The 13,293-nt window shown below is 38.8% G+C and overlaps 1 pseudogene; it reads right to left on the bottom strand.

Moving 5' to 3' along the window:
• Nucleotides 1-573: 573 nt before the first annotated feature.
• LOC101654200 lies at nucleotides 574-1,111 on the bottom strand (annotated as a pseudogene).
• Nucleotides 1,112-13,293: the final 12,182 nt, after the last annotated feature.

Raw genomic sequence — 13,293 nt, 5'->3', positions numbered from 1 at the left:
GTCAAGTCACCTCCTTGAGGGTCTTGCTGTTTTTGGTTGCCGTTGCCCTTGCCCTAAACTCCTTATAAGGATGATGCTATTCTATTAAGAAAGGGAAGCCTCAAGTCTTCACAGTGCCTTTGGCTGTGCTGCGATGGCCTGGTGACCGATCGTGGAAGGCTGTCCTCCAGGGGGATCCAGGGATAGATGGAGAAAGCTGCCGAGCTCAAGTACATTGCTATTCACGAATGCCCTTAGGTTCCTGGGATACCAGAAGCTGAAGAGAGAAGATTCTTCCCTTGAGCCTTCAAGGGGGCACATGGCATGACCCAGATCCAGACATCAGACATCTCCCCTCAGATCCATAAGAAAAGAAAGTTCTGTTGTTTTCAACCACTGCTTGTCACAGCAGACCTAGGAAAACAGACGCAGATATAATACCCACGGTGCACAAGGAATAATAGAGCTCAAGCAAGTCAATCCTCCAAATTGAGCTTGAGACTTTCCATATAATGATTTCTCCCCCAATCAGTGCAGTTAGGATGGAGAAACATAACCCAACAAAATCATGGCTAATTCTATTGTTTTATCTATTTATTGTTCTTTTCTGATTACAGGTTTATTCAACACAAAAGCATCTGACCACGTCCGTCCATGACCCAATCCGCTTCTAAAAGGGAATTCCGTTGCTGACCCAACCCGAGCCTCGGCTTTCTTGTTGGCACCAGGTGGCACAGCTCTCCCTCCGTAAGTGTCTCTGTGGGCCTCCCTTGAGTCACTCTCCCTGGTCGCTCACCCTCCAGACATTTGAGTTGTGGCCTGTCCATCTCAGGGCAGCTGTGGGACAGGGTAGCAGGCACAATCTCGGCAGGGGGGGGGGGGGTTGCGCAGGTGGAGGTAATCCCGGAGGTATGGAATTGCCTCTTTGGTAAGGTACCAGTAGAAAAGTCTATTGTTCCTTCATGTAGCCCCATGACTTGAGAGACTGTATGGCCTCCATGGCATAAGGGTTGGGCACATCCTTGTCCACCAGTTGGGGATGCTTTGGCACATGGACATCCTCTTTGTCCACCATTACTGCCTTGAAAAGGAGTTCATAGATAGCAATCTGGTTCTTCTTGAGCATCAACATCATGGCGACAGCTGCATCCTGAGCCAGGACACGAAAGGCTATTTCTATCGTTTTGGTTTTCTTTAATCATTTTATTGGGGCCTCATATAACTCTTATCAGAGTCAATACATACACCCATTGTATGTCAAGCACATTTGTACATTTGTGGCCCTCCTCATACTCAAAGCATTTGCCTTCTACTTAAGCTCTTGGTATCACCTCCTCACCTTTTCCTCTCCCTCCCCACTCCTCCCTTCGTCATGAACCCTTGATACTTTATAATGTATTATTATTTTGTCATGTCTCACACTATCCAATGCCTTCCTCATTTCACCCACTTTTCTGTTGTCCATCCCCCAGGGAGGAGGTTATATGTGGATCCTTATAATTTGTTCCCCCTTTCTACCCCACCTTCCCTCCACCCTCCAGTATCGCCACTCTCACCACTGGTCCTGAAGAGATCATCTGTCCTGGATTCCCTGTGTTTCCATTTCCTATCTGTACCAGTGTACATGCTCTGGTCTAGCCAGATTTGCAATGTAGGAGTGGGATCATGATAGTGGAGAAGGGGTGGGGGGGAGGAAGCATTTAAGAACTAGAGGAAAGTTGTATATTTCATCATCGCCACACTGACTGGCTCCTCTACTCCCCACAACCCTACTGTAAGGGGATGTCCCGTTAACTACAAATGGGCTTTGGGTCCCCATTCTGCACTTCCCCTCATTCAGAATGATTTGATTTTTCGTTTTTTGATGCCTGATCCCTGATCCCTTCAACACCACATGATCACACAAGTTGGTGTGCTTCTTCCATGTGAGCTTTGTTGTTTCTGAGCTAGATGGCCGCTTGTTTACCTTCAAGCCTTTAAGACCCCAGATGCTATATCTTTTGATAGCTGGGGTCAACGTTTGCGATCTACTTATGCTCCTTCTCAAAGATTAGTTGTCTGTCTGCAAAGGCGGTGAATAGACATCATTTGTATACCACCTAAGAAAAAATGCACCTGTGGGTCACAATCGACCCAATGGCAGTGAGTTGGGTTTTTTGTTTGGTTTAGTTTTGTTGCTTATTGGTGTAAAAATGATACTTGTTGTAAAGGTTATAGTTACATTTTATGTGTCTAGAAGATTATGAGAGGTGAGGTGTGAATGTATATAATAATAAGACCACTTTTTCTGCCTCTAGGAGAGGGATTGAAGGGCAGGGGCAGCTCTGTCTGTCTGCGGGGCTCTCAGTTTCTGGGATGCAATCAGGAGCAGTCCCTGCCTTTTCCTGATTGCAAACAAACCAGCTTTCATCTGGGCAGTTAGGTGCTTCTAGGAGATAAACAACAGCTTTCAGCATCAGGTAAGAAGATTATGGGGAAATCTGGGCAGTACTGCTTATCCCATCTCAGAAGGAATAAGTGAAGAGTGAAATTCAGCAGAGTGACTTGTAATTTCCACTCTGTTGCAATAAACAACAGAAGTAAAGTGTAAACACGGCAATCCCTAATACAGGTGTAGCTAGATTTTAGTGGATTTAAACGCTAGACGAAGGAGTTTTGACTTTGTTGTAATAGATAAAAAGGCTGGAGGGATTGCCTTTTCTTTTTTTGCTCGTGTTGTTGCTGCTGTTACTGTTGTAGCTTTAATTATAAGAAGGTGCCGTTCCGTTATGCAGTACGGAAACAATGATATGTGGGAAACGGTTTGGAGGAGAGGAAACAGCCGCTTGTGCCAGTGTGATTGGTAGTATTTCCTCATGCATGTTATAAAGGAAAGGGAAAATGTTATATTTTCCATCCTTATTAATTCTCAAAAGATTTTTTCCACACACACATTCAAGGACCGTGATGGAGTTCAACATGTTTCTCTGACAGCTCAAGCCCATTTCACTGCCACCAAGTCGATTCCAACGCAGGGAGGCTGCCGACAGAAAGCACAGCCTCCAGGGAACATCCAGCGCTGTCTCTCTGGACAGAAGCACCTTGCCTCATCTTTCTTGTAGAGAGTGTCTGGTGGGTTCAAACCCTTGATCTTTCGATAGACATCGGAGTGCTCAAACCACTGAGGGCTCAGTTTCCTGAAAAGACCAGCCTAAGCTAAAGAGGTGTCTTTTTCAAAATTGTTCCGACTGAAAGACTGTAAACCTCACACACTGTAACTGTAATGTATAATTAAAGCATCTATTCATGGGAATTACCATTGAGGATGGATTCATATGCTATTGCCATCCAATTGTATGGATTAGACTCTGAAACCAGGCTGCTCTTAAAAAGGCTTTAGGTGTGGAGCGAATACATTTTCTTTTGCTGACCACAAGATTCAGCACAGTGGGTGACAAACAATGCAAACTTGCATTTGCTATTAGTCAGTGTGGAAAGGAATCTGAGAAGCTAATTCCATTCCTGTATCAGTGTGTGTTTCTTCATGAAAGAATTAGAATCCAGTATTTCAGCAGCCCTGGGAAATCAGTTTCTGTGTCAGCATGCGGCTGAAACGTACACTGAATGAAATATTATAGCGATGGCTTCAAGTAGGCAGATAATTACAATTAGTGGAGAGTTATAAAGCAAACAGACAAACAAACACTTTGAGTGGGGGCCTTTCTGAAGCAGTATTTCCTTGTGAGACCTGCACTCTGTGCTTTTTAAATGTCATGTTTGAAAAGCACTGCTATATTAGGTCGAGTGGGGGTATAACGCGATTAGAAAATAGGAAATCACTCTGTAGTGTTGCATTCTGGTTTGACAACTGTAGCCCTAGTGTTAGTAGGAATAAGTTTGGCTGCTAACAGAAAAGCTAGCAGTTCAAACCCACAAGCAATTCCATGAGAGTCAGAATCAATTTAGTGGTAATATGTTTGTTTGATGGTTTGGTCTTAGTTTGGCCAACAGAATATATTTTACAGGGGAGTGATATTTATAAAACAAGTTGGTAAATAAATATTAACATTCAACCAAAACGAAATTCACGGCCTTTAAGTCAATTCCAACTCTCAGTCATCCCGTGGAACAGGTAGAAATGCCCTTGTGTGTTTCCAAAACGGTGAACCTTCATGAGCGTAGAAAGCCTTAATTGTCTCCCACAGAGGGGCTGGTGGTTTCAAACTGCAGACTTTGAAATTAGCAACCCAACTCATAACTACGACGCCACCAGAACACCATTAAAATTAATGTAGTCACTATACTGGTATGTTTAAAGTTATATGTATTAGAAGACTGAGCCAGGTTTTCCTACCACTCCAATAGCTGGAAAATCTTTAGCAGAAACTATCATCTATGCATTATTATTTTTTCTTCTCCCCAAACCTCTGTCGTGTAAATATTCAGAAAATATGTTGAGAAAGCTAAAAATGAACAAGAAGTAGTTAGTTTGTCCACTTTCATCCCCATGAGAACGTTTATGTGATTGCAAACCCAATATACTAATTACACGGGGGCAGTACATAGAATATCTTAGTTTGCTACTGGAATATTTAGAATTGAATCTATTTATCACTGTTAAATTTCCAGATTTTCATCAACAACATATTACAGTTGCATTTTGGTGTTAATACTGACTGCTTCCCCCCCCCCAAAAGCATTTATATGTTGTTGCTTTTTAAAAAAAGGTCAGACTCAAACTGACTGCCATAAAGTCAATTCTGACTCACAGCAGCCCCGGCGGAGGAAGTAGACCTCTTCCCACGATTTTGGAGACTCTCACTCTTTCCAAGAGTGGATTATGCACCATTAATGATTATTTGTGTGGATATTCCATAACTTTGAAAGTGTAAGAATGTTTAAATAGTTAAACAATATTAAGTGTTTCAGATGACGATGACAAGTTGGAAAAACATTTTTTAAGGCTGCTCTGGACTATCATCAGTTTTGTTTTAAAGTAAATGTCATGGCATCTCAGGGATACATTTTATGTCTGGTTTGAGTAATCATTGCTTCATTGTATGCCTACCGATTCACAATCAGATTGACACATCGCTATTTGTAGAAAATAGTATTAGAACAAAAAATTAATGTACTAGTGAACTGATGGATAAGCAAATATAAGTAAGATAAAACATGTATATATTTATGTCTAACATGTATATTTTTCTCTTGATTACCAACTTTATTAAATTGGAACATGTAGGTGTGACAGCTTCAGGACCCACCTTATATATTGCACTTTGGGTTCAATTTTTTAAAAAAATTATTGAATGTATAGTCCTGAAAAATGTAAAAAAATGTAACTTTAAAAAATATTTTGTATATTTGAATAGCTCTAAAGAATGCTATTTAATTTTAGCTTAAATGTTAGGTCCTTGATTTAAGCAATACTCTTTTTCAGTTTCACTAGTCAATTAAATAATATGCGAAAGGCAATAAAATCACCCACAACTAAATATACTAAAGTGATGATATATATTTTATGCACATGGGCATGTACACATACAAATATATATGGAAAAGTGAACATATATATGTATGTGTGTGTGTTTGGGTATAAAAAGAAATTCAAATGATCAGTATAAACTTATACAGAAAGAAAAAAAAGAACCTTATATTGCAAAGTTTTTGAAGTCCGACCTTTGTAATAAAACTATTTTCAATTTTTGATTCAGTAAATGAATTAGATGAAATGTATACTATATTATGTAGTATATCTTACTTTAAAAATAATAATCATGAAACACATTTCAATCACTGTACTCCATCACCTTTATGGACTTTATCTCAACTTACATAATTAATCTTGCATAATTAATCTTGCATAATTAATCTTGCCTTGAATGGACTCATAAGTCTTTAGACTTTTTTCTCTCAATGACTACTATTTATGTAAGGATCTCTGTCAATTGTCAATCTTTGATGATTTTTTCAATTCCAGGAAATGCAGAAATCCATGGAATATTGCTTGGAAAGTGCTTGAGACTTTGAGGCTGGAAAAGCATGGGTTGTAACAGTTCTGAGTCATTCATTTACAGGCTGTGACAGTGATTATGTTGACTTCTTTGAGTTTTATTTTCCTCATTTTCAAATTAATATGTAATGTATGTATCATATAGTTGTCATCATAACCATATGATGCCTCATCAAGATAGGCATTTAATACATGCTAGTTGCATGTTTGCTCAGTGCCATCAAATTGGTTCCAACCCATACTGACCGCCTGCACAACAGGATGAAGCACTGTTTGGTCCTGCGCCCCCTCAAAATTGTTCTTATGTCTGAGCCCATTGTGGCAGCTACTGTGTCAGTCACTCGAAGGGAGAAAGAGGGCTTCCTACTTCTCTAAAGATTTCCTGTCTTGCAGACTCACAGGGGCAGTTCTACCCTGACCTGTAACATGGCTGTGAGTTGGCATTGATTTGATGGCCATAGTTAATTGTAGTTGGAAGAAGAAGTAGAATTAAGGAAGGAAAAAGAAAAAGAGAGCGAAGAGAATAAATGAAAAAGAGAAAAGAGTAAGAAGAAAATATGGGCACAAGAAGAGAAAGGAGAAGTCAACTGTGTGACGATGTAGACAGAGGGAAAGCAGAACAGGGGCATGCCTTTGTTGCCCCGGAAGCATGAGCATGGGCAGGCCTGCGCCGTCAGATGAGAAGAAAGAAACAAATCCAGGTTGACAACCAACCAACAAAAAATCTGATGTGGGTGGTGTGCTGTCTACTTGTGTGCCTGTGCGGGCTGGGAGGTGTGTCTATCCAGAAGGTGGTTTGCGGTCACACAGGAAAAGGAATTATGAGAGAGAAAGGGGGAAAGAAACAATAAAATAGTTTTAAAAATTACAAAGCTCAAAGGAAAAATATATAGTAAAAAATAAAACTTTGGGTTGTGATTCCTGTTCCTTTGGCAGTGATTTTGTGTGTGCATATCCACTGCATTGGGAGGGAGGTCGTGGAGGGTTGGGCACCAGAAATGAAAGAAAGAAAAAATATATAGATATAAGAGAAGGTGGTGTTGGATATTGAGCATGTCTGCACGAAGTTGCCCACGTGGTCTGATATCCACCCAGGGTTCCCAGAGGCCAGAGAAGCAAGGGACGTGGCTGGGTGGGTTGGATCAGAGGCACGGAAGGGTCACCTTTTGCAGAAGAGTGAACTTTCACAGAAGGGACTCAAGCCAGTGGTCCAGGGTTAAGGCAGTTAGCAACAGTCAGCAGCCATGCTGACCTACAACTTTAAGAAACTTAGATGTACAGTATTTAGCTTTTAAGGTGTTTTTGCACCTTCCAGGGTGCATGTGACCCCGCTCTCCATGGCACCTTGTCAGTGGTTGTGAGGAGATCATCCTATGTTTGTTACCTCATGGCCTTATCCCCATGTCCCCAATAGTTGTATTAACTGAACTTATTTGTAGATGTATAGATATTATCCTATCAGAAACATCATTGCACTTCTTGAAATATTCTTTCTGATAATGAACATTACACCATTCCTCCTGTTAGCTGACTATATCATCTGATTAATAATGACCAATACCAGTTCATTTTAGGTCATCATTGGCTTAGATAGTGATATATATGTATTGCATTTCATTTTTGATAACTTTTCATTCTCATAAATCCATACTTCATTCATTCCAGGTTCTGATTATTAGTGGAATTTTACAGCTTTACCTCCTTATTTGAATCTTGCCCCATTAGTAAATGAAGCCCCAAAGCTTTATTCATCCACATCATTAAAGTCACATCTACTCTGAGGAGGCAGCTCTTTGTCAGTTTCATTTTTCAGCACCCTGCAACCTGTGCGTGGGGCTTATCTTCCAGGACTATTGAGGACCAATATGTTATTGGTAAGGTTTTCAGTGGCTAATCCCTCGTAGCTGGACAGTATATTTCTTCTTCAGTCTGTTCTTAGTGTGGTGCTCTGCTGAAACCTCTTCAACATGGGTGACCCTGCTGGTATTTGAAATACTGGTGGCATTGCTTCCAGTGTCACAGCAGCATGTAAGCCACCATAGTATGTCAAATAGACAGATGAGTGGTGAATTTTGCCCCCAAAATCCTAAAATATTGCAACTAGAGATGTACTTTTTTTTTTAATCTATTAGCTTGGGACATACTAAGCAATGTCTTCCTATAGTGTGTCCTCAAAACTCATTGTTGAAGGTATAATTATAGTTGCCAAAGTTCTGTGGCAAGAGAGAGAAAAATATGATATTTTTGGTAATAGGAAACTAAATGATTCACTCTATCAATGAATTATGATTAAATTAATAAAGTCAAAGTAAAGGAGGTATCTCAAAAACTGCCATCAAATCAATTCTGACTCATACCAATATTATGTAGGGTTTCTAAGACTAAATCTTTATAGGAATAGACAGCCTAATCTTCCTCCCACAAAGATTCATGGGTTTAAACTTCTGACCTTGAGATCCAAAGTCCAATGGTTAATAAGCTGAGAATTCAAATACATCCATATGTAAGGCATTCAAAAATATATTGTTCCCTATGGGAATATTTGGCTGAAAAACATAAATAGAGATTACAAAATATATGTGAAATAAAGGCTTCTTTAATCTAACATTTGAGGTGCAAGATTATATTTGAATTATATCCCTCTTAGTAGATATATTTTTATATTGTTCCATATTGCACTTTAATAGTAAATGTGTTTTAAAAATATTGCTGTTGATCCAAGGGAAATATTTTTATAGACATAACCCACCCACTGCAATTGAATTGATATTGACGCATATCAACTCTTTTGGAGAGAGTAGAACTGGCTGAAATTTTTCTGAGATTATAAATCTTCATGAGAGCAAGCAGTTTCAACCTTCTCCCACAGAATGACTGGAAGATGTGGATCCTGACCTTTAGTTAGTGTCCCACATTTAACCCACTGTCCATTAGGGCTCTTATAGATCACGGCCATCCTCAATGCCATCGAGTCAGTTCTGACTTAGAGAGATCAGCTAAGAATAATTAACAGGAACATTTGCATGTCTTGCTTGCTCTTTATGTTTTCATTTAAAGCAGTGGCTCTCAACCTTCCTAATGCCATGACCCTTCAGTACAGTTCCTCATGTGGTGGTGACCCCCAACCATACAATTATTTTCGCTGCTACTTCATAACTGTAATTTTGCTACTGTGATGAATCGTCATGTAAATATCTGACATGCAGGATGTATTTTCATTGTTACAAATTGAACATAATTAAAGCATAGTGATTAATCACAAAATAATATGTAATTACATATTGTGAAATATTTATTTCTAATGACATATTAATGAAACTTTGTCTCGAAGTGTGGTGTAGCATGGGAACAGTCTTTAAGCCGGATACTTGTCTGTGGGGGTATCTGCATGTGGACGGACCCACCTGGAGCTGGATAGAGGAGCGGTGTCTCGGTTCCTAAGACCATCAGAAATATGTGTTTTGCAATGGTCTTAGACGGCCCCTGTGAAAGGGTCATTCAACCCCCAAAGTGGTCGTGACTCACAGGTTGAGAACCGCGGCGTTAAAATTATTTTGCTTTCCCCTCTTAACTTTATTTGATTAACTTATTTTACTACAAATATATAAATTAAACATGCCCAGGCTTGCCTTCTAGTATTCTCCTGGTCTAAATAAAACGTGTGAGGGATGATGGAGGGTATCAATATACAACATGCGACACATCCTTAATTCTGAAGTGGAGTGTATGTGGGGAACCTGACTATTCATGTAGGTAATATGAGTTGACTAAGATCTTGCTCTAAATTTCATTATCCATAATTGATGAGGCTCATAGTACCTATATTCTAAGAAAGTGTTGGTAGCAATGTTTATCACACTCCCTTGATGGCTTAATACTGTTTATATTTTATATCTGTTCAACTGGAATTTATAGCATGCTATCTATCTATCTGGACATGTGGTATAAAGACAAATATTGTACAGTTTTTGATCTCAAGTGTAAAGCCAAAACATTGTAGTGGTCAAAACAGTTCTAAACACAAGAAGGTTGAAAATGCAATGGGAAGCTTCATAGCAAAGATAGCATTTGTGAATACCTGTCAAGCCACACACACATTTCTAACATTTGTACAGATATAATATTTGGAAATACATGCAAAAATACATTCCTACAATGTTAAATTGTATACTTAAAAATCTGTTTTAAATTTATATTCCACATTTGAGTACCACTCTCTCTCATGTTGGCTGTTGTTAAAAAACTGCATTGTCGTTGAGTTGATTCCAAGTCATTGCAACTGGATGAGACAGGGTAGAGCTGCTGCTGCTGGTCTCCAGACTGCGTCTCCTGAGCAGCAGCTTGTGGGACTGAACAGCCCACACTTCAGCAAGCGGTCCAGTGCCACCAGGACTTCTTTGGGCAGTCTTGCAGTGTGCTTGTTGTTGGAGGGTGCTTGAAGTAGTTCTGAGGATCAGACACTTTGTCCAGCAGAAGGAAGCATGACTGGATCCTGTCCCACTTTATATATATATATATATATATATATATATATATATATACACACTTTTTATACTAAAGTCCATTGTTGCAGCCAGTGGCTTAATCCATCTTGTTGAAGGTCTTCCTCATTTTCATTGATCTCCTACTTTCTCAGCCATAATATCCTTCTCTGGAGACTGGTCTCTCCCAATGATATGAACAAAGTCCATGAGATGAAGTGTTCACATACTCTAATCTTAGGAGCATATTGGTTGTACTTCTTACAAGTCAGATTTGTTTATTCTTGGTAACCCATGGTATACTGTATATACCCAAGTATAAGCTGACCCGAAATTGAAAATTTTATTTTGAAAATTTTGGGTTGGCTTATACTCGAGTATATATGGTACTTAATATTCTTCACCAACAATATATTTCAAAAGTATCAAATCTTTGATCTTCCTTATTCAATGTTCATCTTTTATATGTATATGAGGTGATTGAAAATACCATGGTTTGGGTTAGGATTACTTCAGTCTTCAAAGTGACTTCGTCGCTTTTTAATGCTTTAAAGAAATATTTTCCTACTGTAAACCATTGGCTGATTTGGGTGTGTGTGTGTTGGGCAGATTTTCGTAACAGAGATTTATATTCTCACAGTTGAAAAGTTAGACATCTGAATTCAGAGTGTAGCTCTAATGAGCAACAAGGGTTCTGTGGGCATGCTCAGGTTGGAAAAGGGTTCTCTACCCAGAGGGTCCTTGAACGGGTAAATTTTACTGTAGTTTACCAGCTGAATTCTTCTTGACCATTCCTTTATTCTTAGGGTTTTTTGTTTGTTTTATGTTTCTCAGTAGAATTTTCCAGAAACCCTATTCTTTGCCTAACATCTGTGAAAACCTTCCCTAAACTTTTTACAATAGTGGTCTCATACAGTATTTGTTCTTTTGTGATTGACTTATTTCACGTAATAAAATGTTCTCCGAGTCCATCCAGGCTATGTTGTGTTTCAAGGGTCATCAGTATCTGTTGACATTGTATTGGATTCCATTGTGTGCATGCATTATGGTTTGTTTATCCATTTGTCCATTTATGGTCATTGAGGTTTTCTTCATCTTTTTGCTTTTGCGATATTTGTGTTGCACTTCCGTGTGCACATACCTCTCCATGTCATGTTTATTTCTCCGAAATATATATCTATTACTGGAATTACTGAATCATAAGGTACTTTGCCCCCAACTTTAAAAAGAAGCGCCATACCTTTTTCCATGGCGGTTGTACCATTTTACAATCCTACCAGCTTTGTATGAGGTTTCTCTGCTCTGCACATCCTTGCCAAAATTTGTTATTTTCTGTTTGTTTGTTTTTTAACTATGCTATTCACGTTGAATGAGATACCATATCATTGTTTGATTTGTATCTCTTTAATAGTAAATGATTGTAACCATTTCTTTGGCTGTTTGTTGGTCACCTAAATGATAGATGTGTGTGTGTGTGTGTGTGTGTGAGATTCAATTTCTTGTTGATTGCTTCCACTGGTATTGATTGTGGACTAAATAAAATAACAACTTCAATCTTTTCTTCATTTATCATGATGTTTCATATTGGTCTACTTGTGAGAATTTGTGTTTTTGTATCTTGAATATGATCCATACTTAAGAGTATAGTCAATGATCTTCATCAGTAAGTGCTTCAAGTATTTTTTGCTATCAGCAAACAGGGATGTATTATTGTTATACTACAGGTTGTGAATGAAGTCTTTTTCCAAACTCGAGGCTGTATTTGTCATATAGTCCGGTTCAGACTCTGATTATCCAAGTACTTGGATCACTCTCGTTATAAATACAACATTTTCTTCTTAGCAGGATATTACCCATAACTATATTGGAATCCACAAAATATTCTTGCATTTTTTAAGAATCAGAGAGATATGTTATAATGCACATAGAGGAAGAGAAAAATTATAAATTCACTGTGATTAAAGCAAACCAAGGTTCAGTACAAGCAATTATGTCTATAGCAGCTTTAATAACATGCATTTTTAAACCTCTTATATATTTTTTCTTCTTCCCAAACAAAGAATGGAATCTTTCATGTTGGTAAAACATTGTCAGTAATTGAGATTGGGTATATAATATTAATTTAAAGTCTTATCCACTGTTCAGAACTTCTTTTCGTGTGTACATTAGGCCGAGCTTACTAGAGAAACAATACCAAAAGTACTCATATATGTAAAAGAAAAATATATATCAAGAACTAATGTTATATGAAGAAAGCAGCCATGCAGAGTCCAGCCCAAGTCCATGGGTCTGATGCAACTGGAGTCCTATTTAAACTCAAGCAGTGCTGGCTAAACAGGAAGGCAACGTGGGGCACTGGAAGGTCACAGGCTGATGGGTTCAGGTTCCCTTGGATCCCAGGTCTGCAAGAACATGGCAGAGTGACAACTCCCAGGGATGGCAAACCACATGGGACACTATCCCAGCCCCAGAGTTAGATGCATACTCCAGCAAGCAGGAAGTAAAGAAGGGGTCGGGGAGAGAGACGTTTTCAGTGTTTCTCATAAAAACGCCACAACTTAAAGGAGATATTATCGGGCTGTGACCTGATTGAAAAGCTGGGCTCCATCCCTACCATCTCACAGGTACCACCAAGTGGATATAAAGTCTAACCACCACAGTGTGTATCCTTGTGATTGCTATTATTGTGAAGGATTTTCTATGTTTTTACAACATTATTCCTCAAATAAAAATCTATATGAAAAAAATAGTCAAAAAAGTATGCAAAATACTTACTCTGTATCCAATACTATCTTTGGATATTCCTTGCTTATAGAACCACATTAAAAACTTTTGTGA

This window comes from Echinops telfairi, unplaced genomic scaffold, assembly GCF_000313985.2.
Source record: "Echinops telfairi isolate 266 unplaced genomic scaffold, ASM31398v2 ScPeMD7_4225;HRSCAF=4972, whole genome shotgun sequence".
Lineage (NCBI taxonomy): Eukaryota > Metazoa > Chordata > Mammalia > Afrosoricida > Tenrecidae > Echinops > Echinops telfairi.
The sequence above is the reverse complement of the archived record's forward strand: the minus strand, read 5'-3'. Positions and strand labels throughout refer to the sequence as shown.